The sequence below is a fragment of the Bufo gargarizans genome, chromosome 3 (genome assembly GCF_014858855.1).
Source record: "Bufo gargarizans isolate SCDJY-AF-19 chromosome 3, ASM1485885v1, whole genome shotgun sequence".
NCBI lineage: Eukaryota > Metazoa > Chordata > Amphibia > Anura > Bufonidae > Bufo > Bufo gargarizans.
In genome coordinates this window covers 400,729,949-400,743,790 of record NC_058082.1, presented here as the reverse complement: position 1 = coordinate 400,743,790, position 13,842 = coordinate 400,729,949, and the positions used below count along the sequence as shown (strand labels likewise).

Sequence of the window (13,842 nt, the reverse complement as noted above, 5' to 3'; positions counted from 1 at the left end):
CTGCCGTACGTGAACAGCAGAAGTCTTCTGTTTCAAAAAGCAGAGGCCTAGGCGAATGCATGCGATCAGCCATAAGGCCGATCGCACACATTTAATCCCTAAGATGCTATGATCAAATGTGACCATAGCATCTGAGCTGTGCAGCCTGTAACAGCATTACCTGGCTGAGATCAGGGAAGGTGTAATATACCTGTCACAGCTCGGAGCCTCAAGTAGGTTCTGATACCCATCACTGGAATATACAGTGAATAGTGTGTTCTGTGATGATATATACCAGTGGCGAACCTATGGCATGGGGGCCAGAGGCGGCACCCAGAGCCCTCTCTGTGGGCACCCAACGCCCTGAAAAAAGTCTATGGTGTACAAATATGCCTTAGGGCTGTTTCACACGAGCGGATGCTGTGCGTGACATCCGCTCCGTGAATGACAGCCAAGACCCGATGCGGACAGCAGAAGCACGGAGCAGTAACATGATTGATAATGCTCTGTGCCTCTCTGTGATCTCTTTACTACGAAATCACAGTGACAACTTTATCTCATTGTGATTTCGTAGTAAAGAGATCACAGAGAGGCACGGAGCATTCATTAGCTCAGGGCGCACTATGAACAGCACAGGCAGCGCATTGAATGCAGGCAGGCTATTATAGCTAAATGATAAAGTACATGGAAGATATACTATATTTTGCGATAAATACGTGGGTTTTGGTTGCAGTTTGGGCACTCGGTCTCTAAAAGGTTCACCATCACTGATATATGCCCTTCACAGAACACAATTGGCAATCTGATGATTATTGTTAAAGTCACTTAGGGTTTTAAAAATATAATAAAAATAAAAGTTCAAATCACCCCCTTTCCCCAAAATTTATATATATAATATATATATATATATATATATATATATACACACACACAATAAAAAAAACATTATAGGCATCGCTGGGTTCGGAAATGCCTGTTCAACTAAAATATAACAATATTTCTTGTACTTTTATCCATTGGGGGACACAGACCATGGGTATAGCTTAGAGGTATTAGTAGGAGGGACACTATGCAAATACAAAAGAGCTTCTCCTCCTTGGGCTATACCCCCCGACTCCACCAGGAGAACTCAGTCTTTGCTTAGTGTCTAACGAAGGAGGATGACACTCCTTTTTGACTTCTCCCTTTTGTTATTTTCTTCTAGATGGGGACACAGGTCGGCATGGCGCCTTCCTGGTCCCCCGTGGAGTGCCCGCCACGGCCTTTGGCCGTTGCCTGGCCGCCTTCATCACTCCCCAAGAAGACAAGTGGATCCGGGCTCGACCTGTTAGCTCCGGCATCCCACCAGCGCCTGGGTCACCTATGCTGCCCTCCATTCCAGAGCACTGCACTCCTGGAGTCAGAAGTCTGAAGAGGTGAGCCCTGCTGGTACTGGACAGAGGGAGAAGACTGCAGGAGCAGATAAGTATGGCTTCCCTTCTGCCCCTCCCTCGCAAAAAAAAAAAAAAAGAAAAAATATACCTATGGGCCAGTCCTCTCCATATTACTACATAGGGTTGTATACGTGACTGAACTGGGGAATTGTGTGTTCTGTCTGGGGTTCTGGGGCAGGAGGACTCTCACTGAAGGCACTTTATTCGGGTCTTCCCTGCTTGGACTGGCCCTCTGTTTTATCTTAATTGCGGCATGTATTTCAGAGCGGCGCCTGCCATCCATAGCAGCTGGCCCCCGCATCTTTCGGGGGCCTCCGAGATCAGGGGGTACTGGGTAAGCGGTGTTGCCACGCACCTCTCATTAAACCCCGCTATGCCGCGTTCGGCGCCGGGGGCCATTTTGCATGATCTCAGGCTCTGGATCGCCTGCTTTTTTGCGCCGCTATGACGCATCTGGGGGCGGAGCCTAGCGCTTCGCTCCAGCTTCCTCCTCTGCCTGCTGTGAAGCGCTGCATGGCTGCTCCCTGCTCCTCCTTCTCGGTGCCGTTGCCTGGGTGGTAGGATTTTCAGCTTCTGCTGCAACTGTTGTATTTTTTTTCTTTTGTGCCATCATGCCAAAACCTAAGTCGACTAAAACCTCTTCCCAGACCCCAATGGGGTCCTGTTTGGAGTGTCTTTTACCACTTTCTATTAATGGTACCTGTGCCTCCTTCCCTGCCCCTGGACAGGATCACCTCTCTCCCCCTGTTCTTGCCCAGCCCAGCCCCCCCCCCCCCCCCCTCTGCGCCCACCACTCCGTCTCCCCGCAGTGGTTCCCACAGAGGACGCCTGGCTACCAAGAGGCAGAGTGAGCGGCAGCAACCCTCCTCGGTTGACTCCGCTTACCCCCCTCGTCTAGAGGCATGCTCAGGTGACTCCCCCCCCCCCTCCTAGGGAGCGCAAGTCTGAAGTGGAATTGTCGGTTCGGACGAGGTCATGGAACGGGATCCTCCGCCTAAGCTCTCCACCATGGTAGCTGACTTAGTGGCGGCTGTTCGTGATACCTTTAATCTCCAAGGGGATTCTCCTCCTTCCTCTAGGAGGGAATTCGCCCTTTTTCCGTCCAAGAAACCGGAGGCGGCCGTGTTTCCTGTCCATGAGGAATTTTCCGCGGTCGTCTCCAGGGCTTGGGACCGCCCTAACCAAAAGTTTTCTGCTACCAAACGCATGGATATGCTTTATCCTTTTCCGGCTGGCAGTGTGGATAAGTGGTCCTCTCCCCCTAAAGTGGATGCCCCGGTGGCCAGGTTAGCCAAAAACACGGCCCTCTCTGCAGGACGCTGTGGACAGGCGCCTAGATTCTCTGTCCAAGTCCATTTTCTCCCTGGCGGGCACGTCCCTGCGACCTGCCTTTGCCTCCGCTTGGGTTGCCAGAGCTCTTTCGGTGTGGTTGCAGCGCCATCACCAAGATCTGGTGGAACAGGGTATGTCTACTGACACTCTGGATTTGGTTCTCCAGATGTCTCAGGCTTCTGCGTTCCTCTGTGAGGCTTCCATGGACATGGGTTCCCTCTTTGCCCGCATTTCAGCCCTCTCTGTCATTCAGCGCAGGGAGGTCTGGTTGAAAGTTTGGGACGTTGACGCTTCCTCCAAGCGTTCTCTGGCTAACCTCCCCTTTGAAGGTTCCAGACTTTTTGGGGCTCAACTTGATGAGTTTATCTCTGCCGCTACTGGGGGCAAGAGTACTCATCTCCCACAGCTTAGGGCCAAGCTCCCCTTTCGGACTAGGTCTTCCGGTTTCCAGCCCCAGTCCTTTCGACGCTTCTCTTCTAACAGGATGTCGTCTGCTTCCTCCGCCGGGGGGTCACAGGACTCCCGCAAGAAGCCCTCCTTCAAGCCCCAGCCTTTCTGGCGCCCGAGGGTGCAGTCGGCCCGCCCTGCTGTTCCCAAGCAGTCTTCCGCATGAACGGACGCTCTCTTATCAGCAGGTTTGGAGGGCTCATATTCAGGACGCTTGGGCTCTGGAAGTTGTAACATCGGGGTACAAGATAGAGTTTGCGTCCAGGCCGCCGGAACGTTTTTTCCCTTCTCGCGTTCCGGGGGATCTGGCCCGAGCCTCGGACCTCTTAACAGCAGTTTCCTCTTTTCTGGACCGGGTTGTTATTTCCCCAGTTCCCCCAGGGGAACACGGCACAGGTTTCTATTCGAACCTGTTCGTGGTCCCAAAGAAGGATGGGTTGGTGCATCCGATCCTGGATCTAAAACTGCTCAACAAGTTTCTGCGGGTGTGGAGGTTTTGAATGGAATCCCTCCACTCCGTTATTGTTTCTCTTCTTCCAGGGGAATTCCTCGCGTCCGTGGACATCCAGGACGCTTATCTGCATGTTCCGATCGCAGAATCTCACCAACGATTCCTGCGCTTCGCCATAGGTGGTCGACACTATCAGTTTGTCGCCCTTCCCTTCAGATTAGGCACCGCCACTTGGGTCTTTACCAAGATCCTGGCTCCGCTCATGGTGCTTCTTCGTACCAGGGGCATTCCTTTGCTGCCCTATATGGACGATATCCTGATAAAGGCCCCCTCTCTACCGCAGGCCGAGGACAGCGTCCGGATCACTGTTCAGAATCTGGAACAGTTCGGCTGGCTGATAAATTTCCCAAAGTCCTCTCTCCTTCCGTCCCAGAAACTCTCCTTCCTGGGGATGGTTTTGGACACCTCGACAGCCAGAGTATTCCTGCCAGTCTCCAAGTCCTCCCGGATCCAGGGGGCAGTGTCGCATCTGCTGCGCTATCCGTGCCTCTCCATACAGGAGTGCATGCAGGTTCTGGGTCTTATGGTAGCCTCTTTCGAGGCTGTTCTATATGCCCAGTTTCACACTCGCTTGTTGCAGCAGGAGATCCTTTCCCTCTGGGACAAGACCTCTCGGGGTCTGGAAGATCGCATCCACTTGTCTCAGCGGGTTCGGGCGGCTCTCCCTTGGTGGCTGGCCCCGATGAACCTGAGGTCGGGAAGATCCTTCATCCCGTTCTCCTGGACGATCGTCACCACCGATGCCAGTCTCTTGGGTTGGGGCGGCGTTCTCCAGTCTCGCACGGTCCAGGGGGTTTGGTCGGCCGCGGAATCTCGCCTTCCGATCAACATTCTGGAGCTAAGGGCGATTTTCCACTCCCTCTCCCACTGGACTCCTCTCCTTGCGGGTCTCCCGGTGAGGATTCAATCGGACAATGCCGCGGCTGTGGCCTACATCAACCATCAGGGTGGGACCCGCAGCCGGATGGTGATGCAGGAGGTGACGAGAATTCTGGCGTGGGCGGAGTCGCACGTTCCGGTGTTGTCAGCAGTTTACATTCCAGGAGTGGAGAACTGGACAGCGGACTTTCTAAGCCGAAACAAGTTGGATCCAGGCGAATGGTCTCTGCATCAGGATGTATTCAAATACATCTGCCACCGGTGGGGCCGCCCAGATGTGGACTTGATGGTGTCCAGGCTCAACAACAAGCTCCCTGTGTTCCTGGCTCGCTCCCGGGATCCGAAGGCGTGCGGGGTGGACGCGCTGGTGTCTCTATGGCAGGACTTCTCCTCTATGTCTTCCCGCCGCTTCCTCTGCTGCCGAAGGTCCTGCGCAAGATCAAGGTGGAAGGGATTCTGACCGTTCTCATCGTCCCAGAGTGGCCTTGCCGCGCGTGGTTCTCAGACGTGGCTCGGATGCTGGCGGACGCCCCATGGCCTCTTTCCGACAGAGAGGATCTACTGTCTCAGGGCCCGCTCTTCCACCGTAATTTACGGTCTCTTCATTTAACGGCGTGGCTGTTGAAACCGCTATCCTGAAGAGGAGGGGGTTCTCGGATTCAGTGATTGGAACCATGATCAGTGCGAGGAAGCCGGCTTCCTCAAGGATTTTTGCGAGACCTCAGGGTCCCCTCCCCTTAGTTTTTCCATCCCGATGGTGCTGTCGTTTCTTCAGTCCGGGCTTGAGATGGGACTGCCGTTGAGTTCCCTGAAAGGTCAGGTTTCGGTGCTGGCCGTCTTCTTTCAGAGGTCTCTTGCTTCTATGGGTCCTGTGAAGACTTTTCTTCAGGGGGTGGCTCATTCGGTTTCTCCGTATGTCCCCCCTTTGCCTCCTTGGGATCTCAATTTGGTCCTGCGTGCTCTGCAGTCGGCCCCCTTCGAACCTCTGAGAGAGGTCTCCCTGACGTATCTCACCTGGAAGGTGGTCTTCCTTGTGGCCATAACTTCCATCAGACGGGTGTTAGAGCTGGCAGCTCTGCCAGGAGCCTTTTCTGTTTTTTCTCCAGGATAAGGTTGTGCTCCGTCCGGTTCCTTCCTTTTTGCCCAAGGTGATCTCTCCCTTCCACCTTAACGAGGATCTTGTCCTGCTCTCCTTTTGTCCTTCTCCGGCAAACTCCAAGGAGCGTGCTCTACATTCCCTGGATTTTGTACGGGCCCTGAAGGTGTATCTAGCGGCTACCGCTCCCGTCCGCCATTCAGATTACCTCTTTGTGATTCCCGAGGGACCTCGTAAGGGTCTGGCGGCCTCCAAGGTCATTGTGGCGCGATGGATCCGCTCGGCTATTTCCGCGGCTTATCGCGCTCGTGGTAGGGTTCCCCCGACTCTGATTACCGCTCACTCCACTAGGGCGGTGGGGGCTTCCTGGGCAAGGCGCAATCGTGCCTCTGCGTCTCAGCTGTGTAAGGCGGCCACTTGGTTGTTCTTACATACCTTTACGAAGTTTTATCAGTTACATTCTCTGGTTTCGGCTGATGCTGTCTTTGCCTGCAGGGTTTTGCAGGCTGTGGTTCCTGTTTGACTGTTGAACGTTCCTCCTGATATTTTTTTCCCACCCCATGGACTGCTTTAGGACGTCCCATGGTCTGTGTCCCCCAATGGATAAAAGTACGAGAAAAGGAGATTTTTTGTGAAACTCACCTGTAAAATCTTTTTCTCAACTTTTCCATTGGGGGACACAGCTCCCACCCATTCTGCCTGTTGCAGGAGGGGCTTTGAGTTCAGTTTTCTGTTTGTGGTTGGCCTTGTGGGCTTTGGTCCGATGGCTTCCGTTATTTTTTCTTGTCTCCTTCTCCTACTGCTTTTGCAACGCCTGAGTTCTCCTGGTGGAGTCGGGGGGTATAGCCCAAGGAGTAGGAGCTCTTTTGTATTTGCATAGTGTCCCTCCTACTAATACCTCTAAGCTATACCCATGTGTCCCCCAATGGAAAAGTCTAGAAAAAGATTTTACAGGTGAGTTTCACAAAAAATCTCCTTTTATCCCATATGGTGTATAACATAACGGAAAAAAAAAAATCTAAATGCCCAATTGTCACTTTATCTCCCTCAAAAAAAATTGATAAAAAGTGATTAAAAACTCCAACAGAATATGGCGATTTCTGTGTTGGGATCTGCGGTTTTGTGCCGGACTGGAGGGCTGAGACCCATGTGCAGGACTGCTATGGACTGCTTGAGGCAGAACTGCCAACAAGGTGCCTTGTGCAATATGAACTTTCCATTGTGTGTGAATTAACACCAAAGACCACAAAGTGACATGTTGTTTGGGGCAAATTGAACTTTCCATTTGTGTGAATTAACACCAAATACTGCAAAGTGATGTATTGTTTTGTGCAACTGCCGCAAGTGTGAATAAACACTGAAGTTTGAGTTAAGAACTTGTATTTTGCCTCTGTACTGCGTCTGCTTACCTTATCTACCAAAGTGAAACACCACAATTGGTGGAGGATGCGGTCAAGCGCAGAGAGGCAGGCGTAAGCGTATAAATATTGTAGTTTTTTTCCCCACTGGGCACGGTTGTATGTCTTGCATTAAACCCGCTAAATTTCATCCCGTGACCCTCGACAAAATGGAGGCGGTAATGAAGGCCCTCGTAGAGGCTAACAAACAGCAGCAAGAAACAAACCTGCAACAGCAGGAGGCTAACAGGCAGCAGCAAGAAACAAACCAGCTGCTGCTACAACACGTGATGGCTTTGCAGACGGCAGGAGCAACCCCGAGCGTCCACGATGCCTGGAAAGCGGTCCGTGTGGCAAACCCCAAGATGAAACTCGTAGATGACATCGAAACCTACCTAGCAATGTACAAGAAGGTGGCCACAAGGGAGAAGCTACCCCAAGACCAGTGGGCTGAGTTTGTCGCTCCGTTCCTTTCATCCGATTCCCAGCGGATCTATTTCGACTTGCCGGACGATCAAGGGGCTGAATACTATAAAGTCAAGGGTGAGATTCTGGGAAGACTGGGGATGAATGTGTTGGTCCGGGCCCAGCGGGTGCATCAGTGGGGGTTTAACCCGCTGAGCCTGCGAGACCCCAGTATTATAAATTACTTCACCTCTTGACGTGCGGAGTCCTACTGCTATGCTGGATCGTCTGTTAGCCGATATGTTCTGGAGGGCTTTACCACACCCTCTCCAGCACTTGATCGGTCAGGTGTCTACTGGCAATGCCCTTGAGATGGTGGACCTGGTGGAACGCTATGAGGCTACCAGGAATCTAAAGGAGAGTTCTTTTGGGAGGGGGCCGGCAAACCCCGGAAATCTGCACCCTAGGCCCAGAGATTTGAGCCGATAAAACCCGCCTGGGATGTACCCACCGTGGACCTGGCTCCGATAGTATGCTGGCGGTGTCAGGAGCCTGGCCATGTAAGGGCTGACTGTTCCCATCGAGTTGAGACCATGGACACTAACTATGGCTACCGTCAGTCTCTATATGCCAGGAAGCTGTGTGCAACAGGTACCCCAGAGTCTCTAGATCACTTGTGCCAGGTGGAGGTGGGAGACACTCTGGTGGAGCCTCTGCTGGACTCAGGGAGTCTGGTGATCCTAGTAAGGGCTACCCTAGTGCAGTCCGCTGAGTATACTGTCTGGAAAGTCAGGGTTATGTGCATCCACAGAGATTTAAAAGACTACCCCACCACGCTGGTGTCTCTAACCACGGTGGCTGGTAAAAGGCCCCACGAGGTGCTTGTTGCCACAAATCTACATTATGAACTCATAATAGGGAGCAGAGGTCGCCTGTTCAGGCCGTTTTACTCCCTGGAAAAAGTCTAAGGCGTACCGATACGCCTTAGACTTTTCTCGCTCGTATCATTGGGGGACAAAGGACCGTGGGTATAGCTGCTTGCTGCCACTAGGAGGCGACACTAGGCTGAAAAGTGATAACTCCTCCCCTGCAGGCTATACCCCCCCCCAGACTGGAGAGAGCATATCAGTTTTTAGCTAAGTGTCGTAGGAGGCAGACCTCCCTTTTGCAGGGCGGCTTACTTTTATTATTTTATCTTTTTCCTTTTTAGGAAAAAGAGCAAGGCCGGTGTCGGAATCCCTCACCGCTCGCCCTCCCCAAGAAACAAAAGTGGACCAGGGCAGCCCAGCTCCCCTGCTTCCCGCCAGCCAAGGGGGCACCTGAATCCGGCGAGACCCTCCGCCATTCCAGTCTCCTGCTACTTCAGGTGCCAGCGGCTGAAGAGGTGACCCTGCTGGTACCCTGAGAAGGGGTGAAGAGAAAAGGATGAAGATGGGGTGAGTAGTCCGGGTGAGTAGTCCGTATTGGGTAAGGACATTTTTCTTCAAAGTGGGCCATTCTCTGGAGGGCCCCACATTACCTCAGCCCCCAATGTAGGTTTTTGAGCTTCCTCAAAAACCTAATCCTAATCCGCCCTCCGGGGCCGTTTGGTTGATGATACTCCACCTGCACAAATCCAGGGGAGCACATCTGAAGGATTCCCAATCCACCCTCCTGGGTCGTGGGTTGATTGAGTACCGCCCACACAATCCAGTGAGCGGTCATGTAGAGGTGCTGATTCCACCTCCTGGGTGGTTTGATTGTTATATCACCACCGGCACAGCCTGCAACTGCCATGGCTAGATGCTGAGAGGTAGAGCTGCGCACGAGCGGGCCAGAGCAGGACACTTCCTCCTCTGTCTCCTCCGCACCTCCACCCTTCCTCTTTAGGGTTATATTCAGAACCCTCCCTTCTGGCAGGGGTTGGTTCTGAGGAAACGGGGGATCAGTTCTGCGGACTCTGATAGGAATCAAGTTTAATCTTTTATGATCGCATCCATACTAACAGCAGTACGGATTGTATGCATTACCCCCTTCCTTAGGCAGCATTTGTTATGTTATGTTATGTTACTAAGTCCTTGTATAGCGCTCTAGAGGAACTCAATCCGATCGAAGCATTTGCACTGCTACTGGATACAGTACTTACCTTTTTGTATTCCCTCCTTCCACAGGTGGACTGATTGCACTAGCACTGGTCAGTGCCAGCCATTCGCGTTCCCCCTTTCCGTAGTTTACGGGTTTGCCGTTCCACTGGGTACAGTACTGGCATTATGCATTAGCCTCTCTCATAGGAGGCGTTATGGCATTATCGCGGGTGGCAGTGTTTAATGTGAACATTACCCTCTTACATAGGTGGAGAAATTTCTTGTCCCACCGGGTACAGGATTAATCATATGCGTTACCCCCTTCCATAGGGGTGTAATTCTCTACCATTGGGGTCAATTCCTGCAGGGTGCATTACTCCCTGCCATAGGTTAGGTACTGGCGCTAACTCAGGTCACGGTACTTCGTATAGATTTTTTTCTCCCCTTCATAGGTGGAGTATTTGCACTTCAATTGAGTGCAGTGCTTACAGTAGGTGTTACCCCCTCCATTGTTACACTACCATTTGATACGGTTCTGATTATCTCGCTACCTCCCTTCTTGACGGAGGATTGCGCTACCACTGAATACTATTCAACAGTCGTGGCATTGCCCCTTTTACAACTAACAGGAATTTAAGCTACGACACCAGATACCTTGGCTTCCTTCACAGGTGGGCCGCAGCTACAGTCGTTACCGTTGGTGCCTGGTATTCTTCATCTAGTGGTATATGGATACTGGGGCTACTCCCATATTGTATCCTCCCTTTACTTCCGGTACTGGTTGGGGGCGCAGATAAGTCAACCTTTGTTCCTTCAGGGGGGTCACTCAGCAACAGTCAGGTGCCCTAGAGACCCCCCCCATCCCCATGGGCCTTCACCGTTCAGGTTGGTCAGGAATTGTTCCTCTACAACGTGTGATGTACACGCCATTATACAAATATTGTGATTTACGATCCAGCGAGCCCGAGGTTGCACTGACTCTGTATTCTGAGCAACCACTCTTCCTTATTTAGATGAGGGGTTTTGCTGGCACTCTGCAATGGCTACTACGGCGTGTTCTTCTAAGCAGGGGAAGTTTTCACATTAGGGCCGGAGATCAAACTTGCGGCAGTGGGACTGCCCCCTCAGATAGGCGTTCTACCCTGGCACTGTTTCGGCGGTTGCTCCTGTTCTGCCCCCTTTTTAGACGGAGTGCCTCAGGATGGCTCTACTGGACTGAGATAGCATGGTGTCATGCTGCTTCTAGGTGTCCTTGGGCCTCTCCCTCAGTTTTACGCTGGGAGGAGCATGCTGTAGCTCTTTGTGTACGAGGGGTATTTGCACCTCCACTACATGCTAGGGTTCCCACTGCACAGTTCCTTCGTCAGATGGCGGTTTCTTCTGACTCTGGAATTGGTACCTCCTACGGTGTGGCCTCCGCCTCAGCTGGAATAGGGTGTTTGCATTACTCTGGTGGATTCCCTTGTATGGGCTCCTCCTCAGGCGGTGTATTACATTACCAAGAGATTCTGTAAAGTGCCAGTCTCTGATGGCAATGGGCTTTTGCCCTGGCCTCTTAATGGTCCTCATTACTGTTAATTGTCCGTTGCTCTGACAACTGTTGTTCTTGTGTCGTCAACTCGGGCTTTGCATTGGCATAAATGCCATAGCTATCAGCACCTTACTTTGGGTGCGTTCTACTGGGTAGCTTAGTCCCTGCGGCACTTGTCTACCACTACAGTGTTACCTTCCTTCAGATATGATTACTTCTGTGTCATCTCAAGCCGATGGTGGTCAGTCCTTTCACTGTTCATTCCGGGGGTGGACTACGGGTCCCCCCATGCCGGGTTGAGCGCGTGTCTGTCACGCCTTGCCACCACTGGTAGGGGTTTCGTTCCTGGAACAGAACACCCCTTTCTTTCCGGTCCTTCCTCTAGCTGGATTGCTGACCATCTTCCCTTCGGTCTACTCGACTGGTAGCAATGGGTTGTATAGCTATGGAATCCGGGATCTATTTTTTTCCACGGAGAGTATTCTCTTATCTTGGTCATCTGCCCTTCCGGGCAGTATCTATGTATGATCAATATTTGTCACTTATGGGGCTTGCCATCAAAGATGATGCTCACATCGTTTTTTTTCCTTCTACCTTTATCCGAGGTATTTGTTCTTTGGCCTGCAGTTGGGCACACCTGGCTCAGGAATTTTTTTCTCAGTAGTTTCTCAAGCAGCTTCTCTTCCTAGAAGTCTCACCACAAGGCCGATGGCTCCAGGGGCATTAGTCTACCAATTTACCACTTCCAAAGGGGTGTTCTTTTACCCAGAGGAGGATCCTGCGGACCTGGTTTTTGGTTCCGCTTCCACAGTTGTGACCAGCAACCGGCTTCGTTCCAACATTCTGTAGATTGTTGGAGGCGTTTCAGGGACAAACAAGCACTCCTTCTGGGACTTCTTCTACTTTTATTTCTAGGAAGTCGGCATTCCGGGTGGCAGGATCTTCCATCCGGCGGCTTTCCGAGCTGATATCGCCTTCTTGTACGTCCTTTGTTAGTTGCATCAGGCAGTGCTCCGCCCAGTATCTTCTTTCTTGCAGAAGGTAGTCGCTGCTTTCCAGGTCATCTCAGACATGGTATACTCTTCTTTATACCTCGCTGGTCCGTATCTAGTGCGTTCCGCTGTCCGGACTTTTACCTGGTTCTCTTGGAGGTCCTTGTCATAGTTGACGACTTCCAACGGGATGTTTTCTCCAGGGATGTCTGCCTGACAGTTACTTCCTAGCGGAGTTATGGCCTGCCCGGCCAGCAGTCGGCACTTCTCGGGTTCATCTACTCCACGCATTGCTTCTAGAAGGCAACGTCGTGGTCTTCTGGCAAGTTCACTGAGTTTTACCGGGGGCTTTCCTAGACATTGACTGTTGTTGCTCCAGGCAGCAAGGTCTTGCAGGCGGCAGCGGATGACGCATCCTCGAGGGCGTTTTTTTCTCCATTGGCGTGTGATTTCTTTCCCTCCCCGTGGACTGCTTTAGGACATCCCACAGTCCTGTGTCCCCCAATGATACGAGCGAGAAAACAAGATTTTTGTGAACTCACCTGTAAAATCTCTTTCTCGCATAGTTCATTGGGGGACACAGCTCCCACCCAGTGTTCTGTTTGCCGCAGATATTGGCGGTTGGTGGACCAGTATGGTCCTCAGTTTTGATTCAATCCGACTGACATTTGTCAGTTATTGGTTGTTTACTTGTTGGTTGGTTTTTTTCTCCTACTCCTATTGCTTGGGCACAAACTGATATGCTCTCTCCAGGCTGGAGGGGGTATAGCCTGCAGGGGAAGAGTTAGCACTTTTCAGCCTAGTGTCGCCTCCTAGTGGCAGCAAGCAGCTATACCCACGGTCCTATGTCCCCCAATGAACTATGCGAGAAAGAGATTTTACAGGTGAGTTCACAAAAATCTTGTTTTCCCTGCTTTTCATCAACGCAGTGAGCGATGTGAACTGCACAGGCAGCGCAGCGATGCTGCTGCTGCCTGAAATAAGGCTCCTTACAGTGAGGAGCTTTGTGATTGGTCAGTTTGAGCGGGCTGCCGGAGCTTATAGCACACCGCTCTGAAGTGAGGAAGGAGGCGAGCGATCCTCACTGGCGGGGTAAGTGGCCTTGCAGTAAAATTTAGTGGGGGTCCCAGATCTGAGCGCCTTGTTTTTCTCTATAATGATGAGTCTGAAGCGCTCAGCCGAGCACTGTCTCTCTTCCCTGCTGAGTGCGGTAGTGAAGATGACCTAAATAGAAGGTCTAGGGGACCTCAGCAGTGAGGAAAAGTGGCTGAGCGCTTCAGACTCCTGCTTATAGAAGTCAGCGAGGGTCTCAGCACTGGACACACCAACAGGAGACCTCCATAACGGACAGACCTGTCACCCGTAAACCTCTATGTCACCTGTCAGCTTTCCTATGAATCCATCAAGGATAATTCATTGCAGCATGTTCCATCAGACGCTGAACTAGAGATATTGTTTGCTATAAGGATTTCTTCTGTAATGCGGCTCCGCATGGCGGCACGTGGTGCTACAAGGACTGCATGTGGCCATTTACAGCGTCCAGGACATACAGTCCTTCTGCCAAGCGCATGAAGTCTTCACTATAAGACTGTATAATCCAATAACCACAGCGGTGGTGGCAATTTTGTGGCATGAGATAGGGCAACCTGGTCATGGAAGACAAACTCCCCTTTATAGCAAGATCAAGTATAACACAAAATTACAGCCTCTAGATCAGGGATCAGCAACCTCCGGCACTCCAGCTGTTCTGAAACTACAACTCCCAGTATCCTCCTTT

General features: G+C 51.7%; 1 protein-coding gene across 7 annotated transcripts in view; it reads left to right on the top strand.

Annotated features, from left to right (window-relative positions):
- AMPD2 (adenosine monophosphate deaminase 2) overlaps window positions 1-13,842 on the top strand; it is a 272,744-nt gene that overhangs the window by 245,379 nt on the left and 13,523 nt on the right. The gene's annotated exons all lie outside the window — the stretch shown is intronic.